The 12,188-nt window shown below is 33.5% G+C and overlaps 2 protein-coding genes across 3 annotated transcripts in view; one reads left to right on the top strand and one right to left on the bottom strand.

The window, feature by feature from the left end:
• Timp (Tissue inhibitor of metalloproteases) overlaps positions 1–11,265 on the bottom strand; it is an 84,232-nt gene extending 72,967 nt beyond the window's left edge. Inside the window, exon 1 of one of the 2 annotated variants that reach the window (XM_035370609.2) lies at positions 11,109–11,265. The gene's annotated coding sequence lies outside the window, so the exon portion shown is untranslated. Of the gene's footprint in view, positions 1–687; positions 828–11,108 lie in introns of those variants that run through there. The other variant, XM_035370617.2, reaches the window with a different exon arrangement.
• Syn (synapsin) overlaps positions 1–12,188 on the top strand; it is a 377,780-nt gene that overhangs the window by 148,279 nt on the left and 217,313 nt on the right. The window lies entirely within an intron of this gene.

The raw sequence follows: 12,188 nt of genomic DNA, 5'->3' as shown, positions 1-12,188 counted from the left end.
CTTTAAGAAGAATATGAAGCAGTTATGAAATAGTCATAAACGTTAGGCAGATTTTCCAACTGTATAGTATAAAAAATACTTAAAAGTATTAAAAACGTAACTATTTTTATTCTGGAAGATGAGGATGTGTAAGAGGATTAATCTACTTCTCAGCGTAAAACCGTAAGTCTTATACATTGCACAATATGAAGTAATACTCGCTATATTAGGCGTACAGTAACAGTTAGCATTATGTTATTAAAAAATCAACAAAACGTTTGCTACTGAAAACCAAAGATCACGATCTCTCGGAAATAGTGCTTACTTTCTCTAATAAAATTAGCGAGGCAATTTATCATATTTGCCCTTAAATACCGCTGTTTATCAAAATGTTGCATATTTTCCCCGGTACAGGTTTAAAACAAAGTTTTTACTATTTTTTTAATTCTAAAATGGTTCAAAATTGGCTTTAAAGTTCGCTGAAATTCCTTACTTCTGTCTTTTAGATCAACTCTTTTTCAGTGATAAATTTAAACTAAAAAGGACAGATTAAATTAGCTTATTTAATAAAAGATCTACACTGAATTGTGACCAAACTGTGCCGTTAAATTTAATTACCCTGCAAAAGGTGCGCAAGTGTTTGTTTGCTGAAACCGTAGCCACAACACAATCGGCCCTAAATGCAAGAATGTGTAAAATTCAACTCACCTTCAGTCGTTAGAAGCCGATGCAAATGTTCGAGCAGAGCAGAGAAATCGCTGCCTTTATGTCTTATCCCTCCCGCGTTGATTGGCGCAACTGGGGCTGACAGAATGCACACTCATGAATGAAATAGCGATTAGCCGCTTTCTTTCGCAATCTGATAAATCCTCGCCGTTGAGTAAGAAAATGCACTCAAAGTAATCAACTCATCCCCCTTTTCCATTCAGAAACGGTATTTAGTTCGTAATGGATGCATCGTAAATAGTTTGCAGCCGGAAGTGAAACTGATAGCGAAACCCATGCTTCTCCAGTGAATCATCTGCTTTCTTTGTAATTTTTTTGCTCTTGATCCGATCACTGATACCGAAAGCTTTAATTGGTAACAGAGCATTTACCCCCAGTTACTAGAAGCACATTTTTCCCACGGCTCTTTTTCGTGCAAGAGTTTTTGAATTTTTAGGATTAGTCTTCCGAATAACTGTAATTGCTCGTACTGACAACGGTCGATGCAGTTTTTTATCTATTAGAAATCCAATTTAAGAAAAAGTTTTCATGAATTAAATCGGATAAGTAGTTCGGACTTCCACAACCAAAAAGATTTATAATGATACAGAATCTATATTCTTATACTGTTCAATTTTTCAGCACGATAGTTTCTCAATTTCAGTCCGCATGTCATTCTAATACACATTTCCGTATATATATCCGCACGAAAATAAGTTGCATTGATCTTTACTTACGATTTTCTGTTGGAGTTACGTTGAATGTTTTGGATCAAATTCTTTGCCTGACCTTAAAAATTTTATATATATAAACAAGAAAACAAAAAGAGAAAATGGGATAAAATAATGTACCCTTTACTGTTCCAATTACAACTAAAACGTGATTTAATCTCAAATTTAATCTAATACTTCCAACGCTTAATTGTTTTACGGGTTCTTTTGCTTACCTTTTCTTGAATATTAGCATAATAAGAAACGCTGACCTAATATGCATTCATATTACCTAGTTCGAAGATAAATAATGCATTTAATTAATTTTTAAGTGATATCTATCGAGTGTAGGTTTGAAAGGTAATTAATTACAAAACATACCACAAAGCATATTTGGAAAGTTTATTACATCCATATCCTTGCCGGAGCTCTTGAATGCAAACTGTTAATAATTAGCGGATATAATGTCAGGCTCTCTATTATTTTTTAATTACATTTTAATATACAAAAACCATTACTCTTTAAAATATATATTTGAAAAGAAACAACCAAAGTTATTTTCTGCTGATTATAATTAAAAGGCAAATACAATTCCTTCAATTTTAGTCTAACTTATATTTTAATAACAACACTGATATATTTCTTTTTATTCTTAAAACGTGTGAATAATCAGGGTGATTTCTTAGTTTTGAGAACGTTCATTATCAGTATAAAGTTGTAAAGGCATTTTAACTTACTTTTCTAAAATGTGACAACAATAATTCTCAAAACTGCAAGATACCGCTGAAACTGATTTACTATTATAAAACGATATACAAGAATTCCTCTGCACTATCAACTCCGTGTATAAAAATTTGCATATTTATTTAACATAAAATGTTATACATTTCAAGGATCTATTTATTATTAGTATATTTTACATCGATCACACTCTTTCTCGTATGTTCTTAGAAACCAAATCGCTCGGAAAATAACGCAAGGTCCATTAAATTTCCACTCACCGACGAATAATTATTAGTTTGCTCTACTTAAAAACAAAAAACATTGCAAAAAGAGAAGGGAATCATCGTAGGCAAGTTTCTGCTTTCAGAATGTAAAACAGTTCATAGTTTCCCTGTATCCATCCATTCTAATGCAATTCCATTCTAATCCATTTCTAATGCATCTAATCCTATCAGTGGATTCTTCTGAATTCGTTAAATTTTTACCTACTTTATTTTATTATTAAATAGCATGATTCATGATAATTCCAAATTTGGAAGTTCTTAAAAACTCGTCCTTATTTAGCGTATTGCCATATGTATAAGAAAATAAACTTGATACACAGATTATTTTTTTTTAATATTTTATAACAATTTACCCAATTTAGAAACTTTATAATGTGCTACAGTATATACATTTCGGTAAAAAATGAACAAACTCTTGTGTCAAAACTTTCCATTTAAGGCAAATTACTCTGTTAACATGATAAATAATTCATTGAATATATTAAGGAATTGGCAGCTTCATATGTAACAGCAAAGAGTCAACTTTGGTATGCCAAGGATACTGAGCAAACCCACAACCTTAACTGAAACCAGTAAATTAGTGCAAATTAATACATATGCATGACCAAAGGTTAAGATGATGAAAACATTTGCCTTCTCTTCAGCCAAATTTTCTGGCCATAGAGTGATTTTGTAGCTTAGTTGAAATATTGTCTCAGTGACACTTGAGTAGGTTTTTATTGCTATATATTTAAGTGCAATTCTGTTCGAAAGCACACGATCTCTGTTATATGTATAATGTAATCTGGATATAATCTTCTCGACGGTAAATTAATGAGAAGTCACTGTGTTTTGAATGCAGATTTGGTTCAGGTTTTTTAACTTGTCTATAAGCATAGATGTTACAACGACCTATTATGCATTTCAAATGAAACCAGTATGAATAACAACCTACTTACAGCACGAAACAAAATGCTTGATTTTGCGGGCTACAATAAAAATCAATTAGCAGGAAACAGCAAGTAATAAAATACTCTTATCTATAAGTATCCCTCATTAAATAGTGTAGAGTCAGTAAGTTTTTTTAATATGCGGGTGACGTAAAAAATGAGCAATGCCCTCGCCGGGACTCGAACCTGGGCCTCTGGAATAAATGCCGAGTATGCTAACTTTATACCGGAAGTCATGCAGAAAGGAGGGAGAAAATAATCAAGCCATGACAAATTCTACATTAAAAATGTTCAAATATTAAGTAGAATAAAAATAATAAAATCTGTTATATTTACTGCCACTAAACCGACTTATGAAAACTGATTTTTTTTTATTTTGAAAAATATTCAGCTGCCTGCCTCTTCAAACTAATGAGGCCCAATTACAGTGTTTCTTCCTAGGGTCTGCCATGATGCAGTCTTCTTCGAGCCATGATGCAGTCTTCTTCGATGAACTGAAACGCCAGATTCCTTACATCACCGCTCAAATGGGTATTAATTAACAGCCCTGGCTATGAACCCAAATACCAAATCTCTGACCTTCAGTAAAATTAAAGAATATTAGATTCTGCAGCTGGCATATGGGCGGGCTGCAAATCAAAATCCTTCACCATCCCATCTATCATATAAAGAATTTAATGCACCCCCTAACTTAACATGGAGAAAATGCTTTTCATCATTTAAGAGGACCCTCCTGTTATTTAATCAGTCGTCTTCAGTAGGCAACAGCTGTTCATATTATCCAGTTACTGATTCGGTTTTTTTTTTAATCTAAATTACTGAATAAATCACAAAAAAAAAATTTAAAAAAAATTTTTTTTTTTACTTTTACCTTAAAAACTTTGCTTCATCAGCACTCCAAATACATGAGATAAACCATTTCTTTGCACCATGATTTTAAAAATGATCTTAAAAATAACACAGATGGCGTAGCAACTGTGAAAACAAATGAGTTTATTATAATATATCACATTTAAATGACCGCAGAAAGGCAGAATTTCTTTTTATAGAATCTTGAAGAGCTGTGTTTCATGTTTTTCACATACTCACTGGGAAATTCTATACCAGCAAAAAGAGTGCATTACTTTTAGGTGCCACCCACAGCCTTAACCGAAACAATCTACAACTGGGAAGAAAGATTATGATCGCGAAATTTCGAAATTTCTCTCTCAGCTTTTGATTCTTAAGGAAAGGAAAAAATTGCGGCACAAGAAATCGAACACTAATTATAGTAATAACAAAAATAATTGAAGTAGCTTTTTAAAGAGCGAAGGATTTCTCTCAACAATTAGCTGAGAAATAAAAACTCAAGTGTATTGATACTCCAGTTTTAGAGAAAAGCTACAATTTAAAATATTTCCATTTGTGATCCATTCCATATTAGTAGCCAAACTTTATCGCGGTTATCATCATCGATGTTCATATCCATAATTTGAACATAAAATATTTCGTTCTCAGTTCGTCGAAACAAAGTGCGTGAATGTTCCATTTGTTTCCCAAATCTGTTTTCTTCGTTTAGCATGCACTAGCAATGAATGCTTAAGAATATGCTTAAGTTCTGTGTCTAATAAACTTGAATTCTCATCTATCACCTGAAATTAACGCGGAAGAGGAAATATTACGAACCCTCGTCAAGCGTAAACTTGAGAGAGACGGACATTCAAGATATGTCTTTAATTAACGGAATCGGTATTTTAATAAAAGCAGACAAGCGTCAAAGCTGACTTGTAATTTCGTTGCACAGCTCTACATAATCACGGTCTTGACATGTCATGCGGACGCGTCAAACTCCTTGGGCGACAAGCCAGGTTCTCCTTTTTTTTTCCTAACCTTCGAAGATGGTCAAGGTCAAGGCTAGCCGATCGCTCTCACAAAGCCTATTAATAAACGTTCTCAAGGGATACATTTATGTAATTCGTAACTCTTCATGTTTTGTTTAAAACGGGCTTTGTTTTCTTGACGGATTATCCTTGCAAATGCTTGGTCACGGACATGCGCGTGTTTTTCCGCTGTCGGTTACAAATTATTTTCCTCCAGCCGTGCGGCAGAATTTTCTGCTGTTGTAACCAATCCATAAAATAGAACGATAAAGTCTCATATTCCGTTCGCAGCAAAACGCGAACTGAAACTGTTTACGAAATCTCTGATGTAAACAAACGACCCCATGAAATCAATTCTTAACACTAACAGGCTTACTGAAATAAAATGGTCATTTCCAACCTTTTTAACCACGTGTCTAATTCCCAACAAAAACAGCTGAGATCAGTGACCTTATCACCTCATAAATAGTTCTTTCTATATATACCGAGCATTTACATATAGTAAATGCAAATGTGTTAGCCAGTTGTTGCTTTGAATACTTAAAAATGAAAAGGAATCTCTTCAGGAATGAACATATAAGTATCAATGAAGAGAAGAAATAAAAGTACCAACGCAAGTAAGTGAAATTAAATTATTTTAAACTGTTCTGGTAACTGCTGATCGTAACAAACCACTTAACGCAACGTTTAGAAAGTTTACACGAAAAACATATTAACATGCACCGTTTCTACGCTGCAGTGGGCTGCTGACTGGCTTTTCAGCTGTCAAAATGTCTACCTAAATTAAAAGGAAAAATTGAAGCAACCTAGCTTACAGAGTTTCATTTTGCCCTTTCAGGTCATAATGCTTGAGCAGTTTGGTGTACATTAGACGGAAAGGTGTCGCCGATGGTTAATAAACCAAACCAATCCTTAAAAAAAGGTTTCCAGTTCAGCCTAAAATTTGAACAACCACGACCCACAGTTTTGAGGTGTGGAGGAATGAAACTGGTTTCGGTCAAGTGCAGATATGCCTCTAAGTATTGAGATAAAAAAATTTTCTGAGGTGGGTGCATCTTATGGTTTTATGCCATTTTTGATGTGGCTATTCATGCTATACTTCAGCTTAAAAAACTATTCTAAAGGTGTTGAAGTAATTCTGATTAACAGTCCTTTTTTATTAAATGTACTCCCTTGATATGTAGAAAGCAGTTAGATCAAATTTTCTTCTTAGTGCACAGCATTTTACACAGTTTGTTTTTCAGTATAACTTGCCCCAGCATGCCAAATTTCATCATCTTTCAACTTCAACTACAGCTGACTGCGGAATGTGCATAAAAGTAAGCAGCTTTCCTTGATTTGAATTATTCATAACGTTAAGCACATTCCTAATGTCCAAACTGATATTTCAGGATTCATATAATACCAGGAAGATTTCAATGACGTAAGTGATGGAAAAGAATTTGTGTGTGTGGGCAACAGTGCCATATTTTACATTCATTGGTCTTATTATGGCTTGAATATTAAATACAGAAATTCCTCAAATTGATCTAGCACTGGTAAATGCAGGAGGACATGACTAGAATAAATTTATTATTGAATAATGTGATGAGTTCTTAACTTCTTTCAATAATGTTAAAATCAAATTGGAATCAAACCAACACAACGTGGGGAAAGATAAAAGCAATATTTAGCTTGTAAAGACATTAGGATTTTTGGAAGTCGAAGAGATGAAAAATTAGCATACGCCTTCGCCGGGAAACGAACCACGGACCTCTGAAATACCGGCTCAGTGTGCTAACCACTACACCACGAAAGGCACTCTAGGGAGGCGGGAGAAATACCTTATATCCTTCCCCTTTTAAAGGGCGACTGGGGTTTTTAGGGAACCCAATCGCCAAATCCTGGGTGAGGAAAATCATCATCCAATACCCTTTTAGTTCGGGCGCCACTGTAGAGACATTAAGCATTTTTTTGGAAGCAGATCAGATGAAAAATTAGCAAACGCCTTCGCCGGGAATCGACCGCTGGATACCAGCCCAGTGTGCAGAACCACGAAGGCACGCCAAGAAGGTGGGAGAAATACCTTATAAACTCAATTAATTATTTATAATTAACTTTAATTTATAAAATTCGCTTTTCTTTCACATTAATTCCAAACGAACAGCCTCTAGCAAGCTTGAAAGGAAAATTTGAGATCATTTTCAACGGGAATAAGATTAGAAACAGTTTTCTGTCGTTCTCATTTAATTAAAAACTGAACGTACTTTAAATGAGGGCCAGAGCCAGTGCAATCGGTGACACTGCACCTGTTGGGAAAACTCAAAATTTAGTGAGCAAAAGAATTTAGAAGCCGCAGAGGTTGCACCGGATGGCAAATGTTCTAACGCCGGCCGCCCTTGTTCAAATTAATATGCATAATGATAACATGTAATGTCACTGAAAGATATAATATAAAAGTTGCTGCTGGGAAGAGACATGCTAAATAAATAAGGAAACATAATCAAAGGATTAAGGTACACAAGCAAAGGATAATTTTTTAGGAGAAGTTGGCTTGTAATTTCAGTTCACATGGGAGAAATTCCCTCCTTTGTCAATTCATTTAGCGATCGAAAATCAAATCTGAGAATGAATTGCACTGCTCAACGTTTTTATTTAGAGATCGAAATTCTCTATATTTTTGTTTTATCGAATATTATGAACTAAACACATTTAAATGGAACTTTCAAAACAGGCACAATCAGAGAAATCTGCAGAGAAATTCAGTTTTTGAGTAAGCTATAAAATAAATTATATTTCCTTTACACACAGAAAAATAAGCTTACTACTTAACACTCTAAAATTACTAAGTAAAACAAATTTCCTAAATAATATTTGAACAAATTATATAAAAATTAAATAGTTTTTCGTAAAATAAAATTTGTTTTATTTATTTTTGAAACGAGGTGCATTTTAAAAGAAATATTTTAGCATTATATGGCTATTAAGAAATTGCCATATAATGCTAAAAATCGTGACCATGTGAAATCAAGCCTGGGATTTAACATACATTAGGTTATTTCAAAAATAGATTTTAAAGTAATTACATATATGTACATGATAAAACGTTTTTTAGCTGAATCAGAAAGCTTGTATGATTTTAATTTTATTAAAAAGTTGTCTTATTATTTTCAGCATATCTTATTGTTTAACAATTATACTTTTGTCGGCTCCCACCAGGATATAAATTAGTTTAACGTATAAAAGAACATAATTCTTGACTTAAGGGGAGAGCTTTTGGCTGTCACCGTTGATCGTCCCAATGTGTAAGTCGAAGCCCTGTCTTATGAATAACTCATTTTAAATACTTAAGTTTTTACTTTTAACGCTTGTGTTTTGTTTATCCCGCACGCAACAGAGTTTGTTATTACACGAACTATCTAAATTGTTAGGCTGAATCGAATAAAAAGGATTGTTTTAAACTTTCTTAAAATTATCTGAGGGTATTTCATAATATATTAATTGTTATAAATTGTTTTTAAAAAAGTGTATTTATCTTAACAAGCACAAATGACGACGGCCAAATTATAATCTAAAAGCCACATTTCCTGCAAATTTTTAAAGCTAAAAGAAAATTTAAAATTTATTGTATACTTCCTTTTTTCCTTAACGAAAATGTCGTACTATATATGCAAAAATCCTTGGTTTTTTATTCCCCCCCCCCGCCATAAAAAAAAACGAAAGTTCTTTCGTTAAAAACTTAAGCATACCAGCTTAGAAACATTTAATTTCCGACCGCCGTATTCAAGACAAGTTTCACATATCTCTAACTTTTTTCACTAAAACTAATTACGTAAAAAAAAAAAAAAAAAAAAAAAAAAAAAAAAAAAAATATGCAGACCTACATTCATCAGTATTTCCGCTTATCTAAGGATAAAAAGAAAAAGCACGCGACGCAGTCGACGATTATCTTCAATCTGTAGAATGCTTTGAATTACTCTGGATTACTATACGCAACGCTACAAAATAAAATTTACCATGTACCCCAACTGCTCTCGAAACTTACTCGTTGTTGCATCAGTAGAATCCCCGGCAAGCCGGTATAGGAATGCGTTCTACAGTGTGTATGGACCGTTACCGTTACGTCTCCGTTTAATGATACAGCGGTGTCTAGCTTAGTAATGCAAAATACAGAACACTGTCTCAGAAATCTAGAAATTCCGAGTATGCAGCTAGATATTCTGAGAATAATAATTTAGTCAAAATTCCTAGAAATCTGTATAAACGTATTATTCAGAAGAAAACATTTCAAAATGCCTATTTTCCCTACTTCCGGTTCATCTGGATGAAGTAGTTGAAAAAAATAGCCTATAAAAGTAAATGTTTGCTATGCCCATATATACAGGAATAAATATAATTTGGAATATTATGTTTGATTCATTTTGGGAATGCTGAAAAGGGTTAAGCAAGTAAACTTTTTCTTCTCCGTATCTACGATTTTTATTTGCGTGCGAAAAAAGAAGATCCCAGCATTATAAACATACATAAATTGTCAATAATTTCGTTTATAATGTTCAGCAAGTATAAAAGTATAACATACGTAAATAGAACATAAAAGCAAAAGAATTTATAAATAACAAATTTCTTATACCGTCTCGTTTGCTTTGAGCTCGATTTTAACTTGCTTTTTATAATGAATATTTCATTTTGTGTATAAACCAATTATATGAAATTTCTCGTGAACTAAGCATAGTTCAAAATCTTTCTTATTTAACATACAGCAAATTAAGTCTCATGCCATATAGGTAAACGCTAAAGGTTTGAACTTCAAAGCAAGAAATAGCGATACTGAAAACTCTTAAAGAAAACAAGTCACAAATCCAAATTCCTGACCCAGAACCCCAATGACGGGGGAAGGGGGGGAATCTTTACTCTTTGGTATGTTTAAACAATAGTCAAGTAGCTATTAAGTGTTACTCCCTACTACAGAAATATGCATGCTACATCTTTATTTTTTAAGACAAAATTAGAGCCGAGTTTTATGGAAATTACGTATTAGTGATGCTAAATATAATTTCATCCGGAGCTTGCACCTGCTTAACATAGACAGAATGGAGTACAGAACTGTAACGGAAGTATGACGTTTTAGCCAGTTTAGCTCTATTGGCTTACAGTACGTCCGAAATTATTCCTTTTACGATTTCAGACAATTTTGTTCCGTTAGTAACAATTTAATATTATGTACAGTAAAGTACAATTTTTAGCTATCAGTACTTTATGTAGTAAACGCATCATTCATTTTCACGATACAGAATTTAAATGTTCTGTTATTCTCAATAACACAAATATGGCTACTACCACTCTTAATAATGGGCTTCGAAAATGTTTCATTACTTTATCTGTTTTGCAGCGTCTCACAATAATAAAAAAAATGTCAAACATTTTATTGTCTCCCTGAAAATATAGCACATATGTGTATCTATTCTAAATATGCAGAACAGCTGACAGCAATTATAGCAAACATTTCAAGGTTAATTATTTGATATTGTAATAGTGCATAACTGGAAGGGCTTTAGAGGCTGAAAGAGAGTTATCTTTACTGCACGGCACTTAACATCTGATTAAAGTATTTCCTTTTTTTAGATCATAAGTTCTAGATGTTCAAGATCATATTGCGTTTCCGCATTCTCATTTCTTGTTATTCTGTTACTTAATACTAATGCTCGTGTGACTGATGCATATTTCGAGAAATTAGTATATCTGATATGTTGTCCAGCTGCAAAAGCACGTTTAATTGGTGGTGGAGGGAAATGGTCTATCTGAGACTAGCCGGCTTAAAATATGAGCCCGCCAAACATGTGTGCGTTAAAAGTTAACAGAACATAAAGAAAATGCCTGGTTCAGGAATATAAAACTCATTCCCACATTCATTACAAATGCATAAAGCAAATAAGAACAAACCTGGGCTGCCGATCAGAGGCGAAAATAATCCTTAATGCGAATCAATGATTCCGAATGATGAGCGCCTGCAATTATTCACCAGAGTACCGCCGGCACAGATGGAAACCATCAATGGGAATGATGCGTCTAGCACGCTGGCGATCGGATGGTTAAATGCTCTAGCTAGCAGCGGCATTGTGATGAGTTAGTATCGAGACTGTCGCCAAGTTCTCGCCAAAAAATATCAAACGATAGGATTGCTGGTAATCTGGCCGGGAAACAAATGGGCTTCAGAGGGAACGCGATCTAGATACGTCATTTTTTAAGTGACCAATTCTTACGTCATTCGACGGATAACCACTCCATCTTCTTCAAAACAGTAAGTCGCTAATGTGTAGGTAGGAGACATTTTTGTGTATTCATTCACAAAAGCGTAATAATTATTCACACTTGATACTCCCCGAAAGAAAAGAAAGAGCTTTAAATAAATTCTTAATAGGAAAATGTTTACACCTGGAGTCTGAAATAGAGCCGTGGCATACTAATGCTATGTTAACGAGTGCAGTAAATTTTTCGTGTTATTTCTTTTGTGATTATTATGCTAGATTACGAAATAAATCCGGTTAAAACTGCGTTTTACGAAATAACAATAGTGAGACATTTCATATGCAAAATATTTGAATTCTGGAAGAGCAAGTGTATAGCATGTTACCTTTCTCGAGAGTTTTTTTTCTAAAAAATTATAATGGAATTTATTTTAAACTACAGCTAACTTGGAATAACATGGTTTTGAACATCGCGTCTTCATCTGCAGTCTTTGTTATCACAGTTATGCATGGTTAAGGAATAACCAATCAGAGATGACTCAGTTTAAAAAAAATTAAACAATAGGCCTAAATCTTTTCTGGAGTAATTTTAGCCTATCATAATTCAGTATATTTAAAAGATAGGATATTTGGACAGAAGTATTGATATGTTAAAGTGAACTATCGTATTGAGAGATTTACTGAAATATGCACCACATTACAAAAATATTTTAATATAAGACAATTAATTTTTCCTTTGTAACGTTTATTATGAGATTCTAACTATTTTAAATTT

The sequence above is a fragment of the Stegodyphus dumicola genome, chromosome X1 (assembly GCF_044657685.1).
Source record: "Stegodyphus dumicola isolate Sdum_Otavi_A_Nest chromosome X1, ASM4465768v1".
NCBI lineage: Eukaryota > Metazoa > Arthropoda > Arachnida > Araneae > Eresidae > Stegodyphus > Stegodyphus dumicola.
Note: the sequence above shows the minus strand (reverse complement) of the source record. Positions and strands in the feature narration are given on the sequence as shown.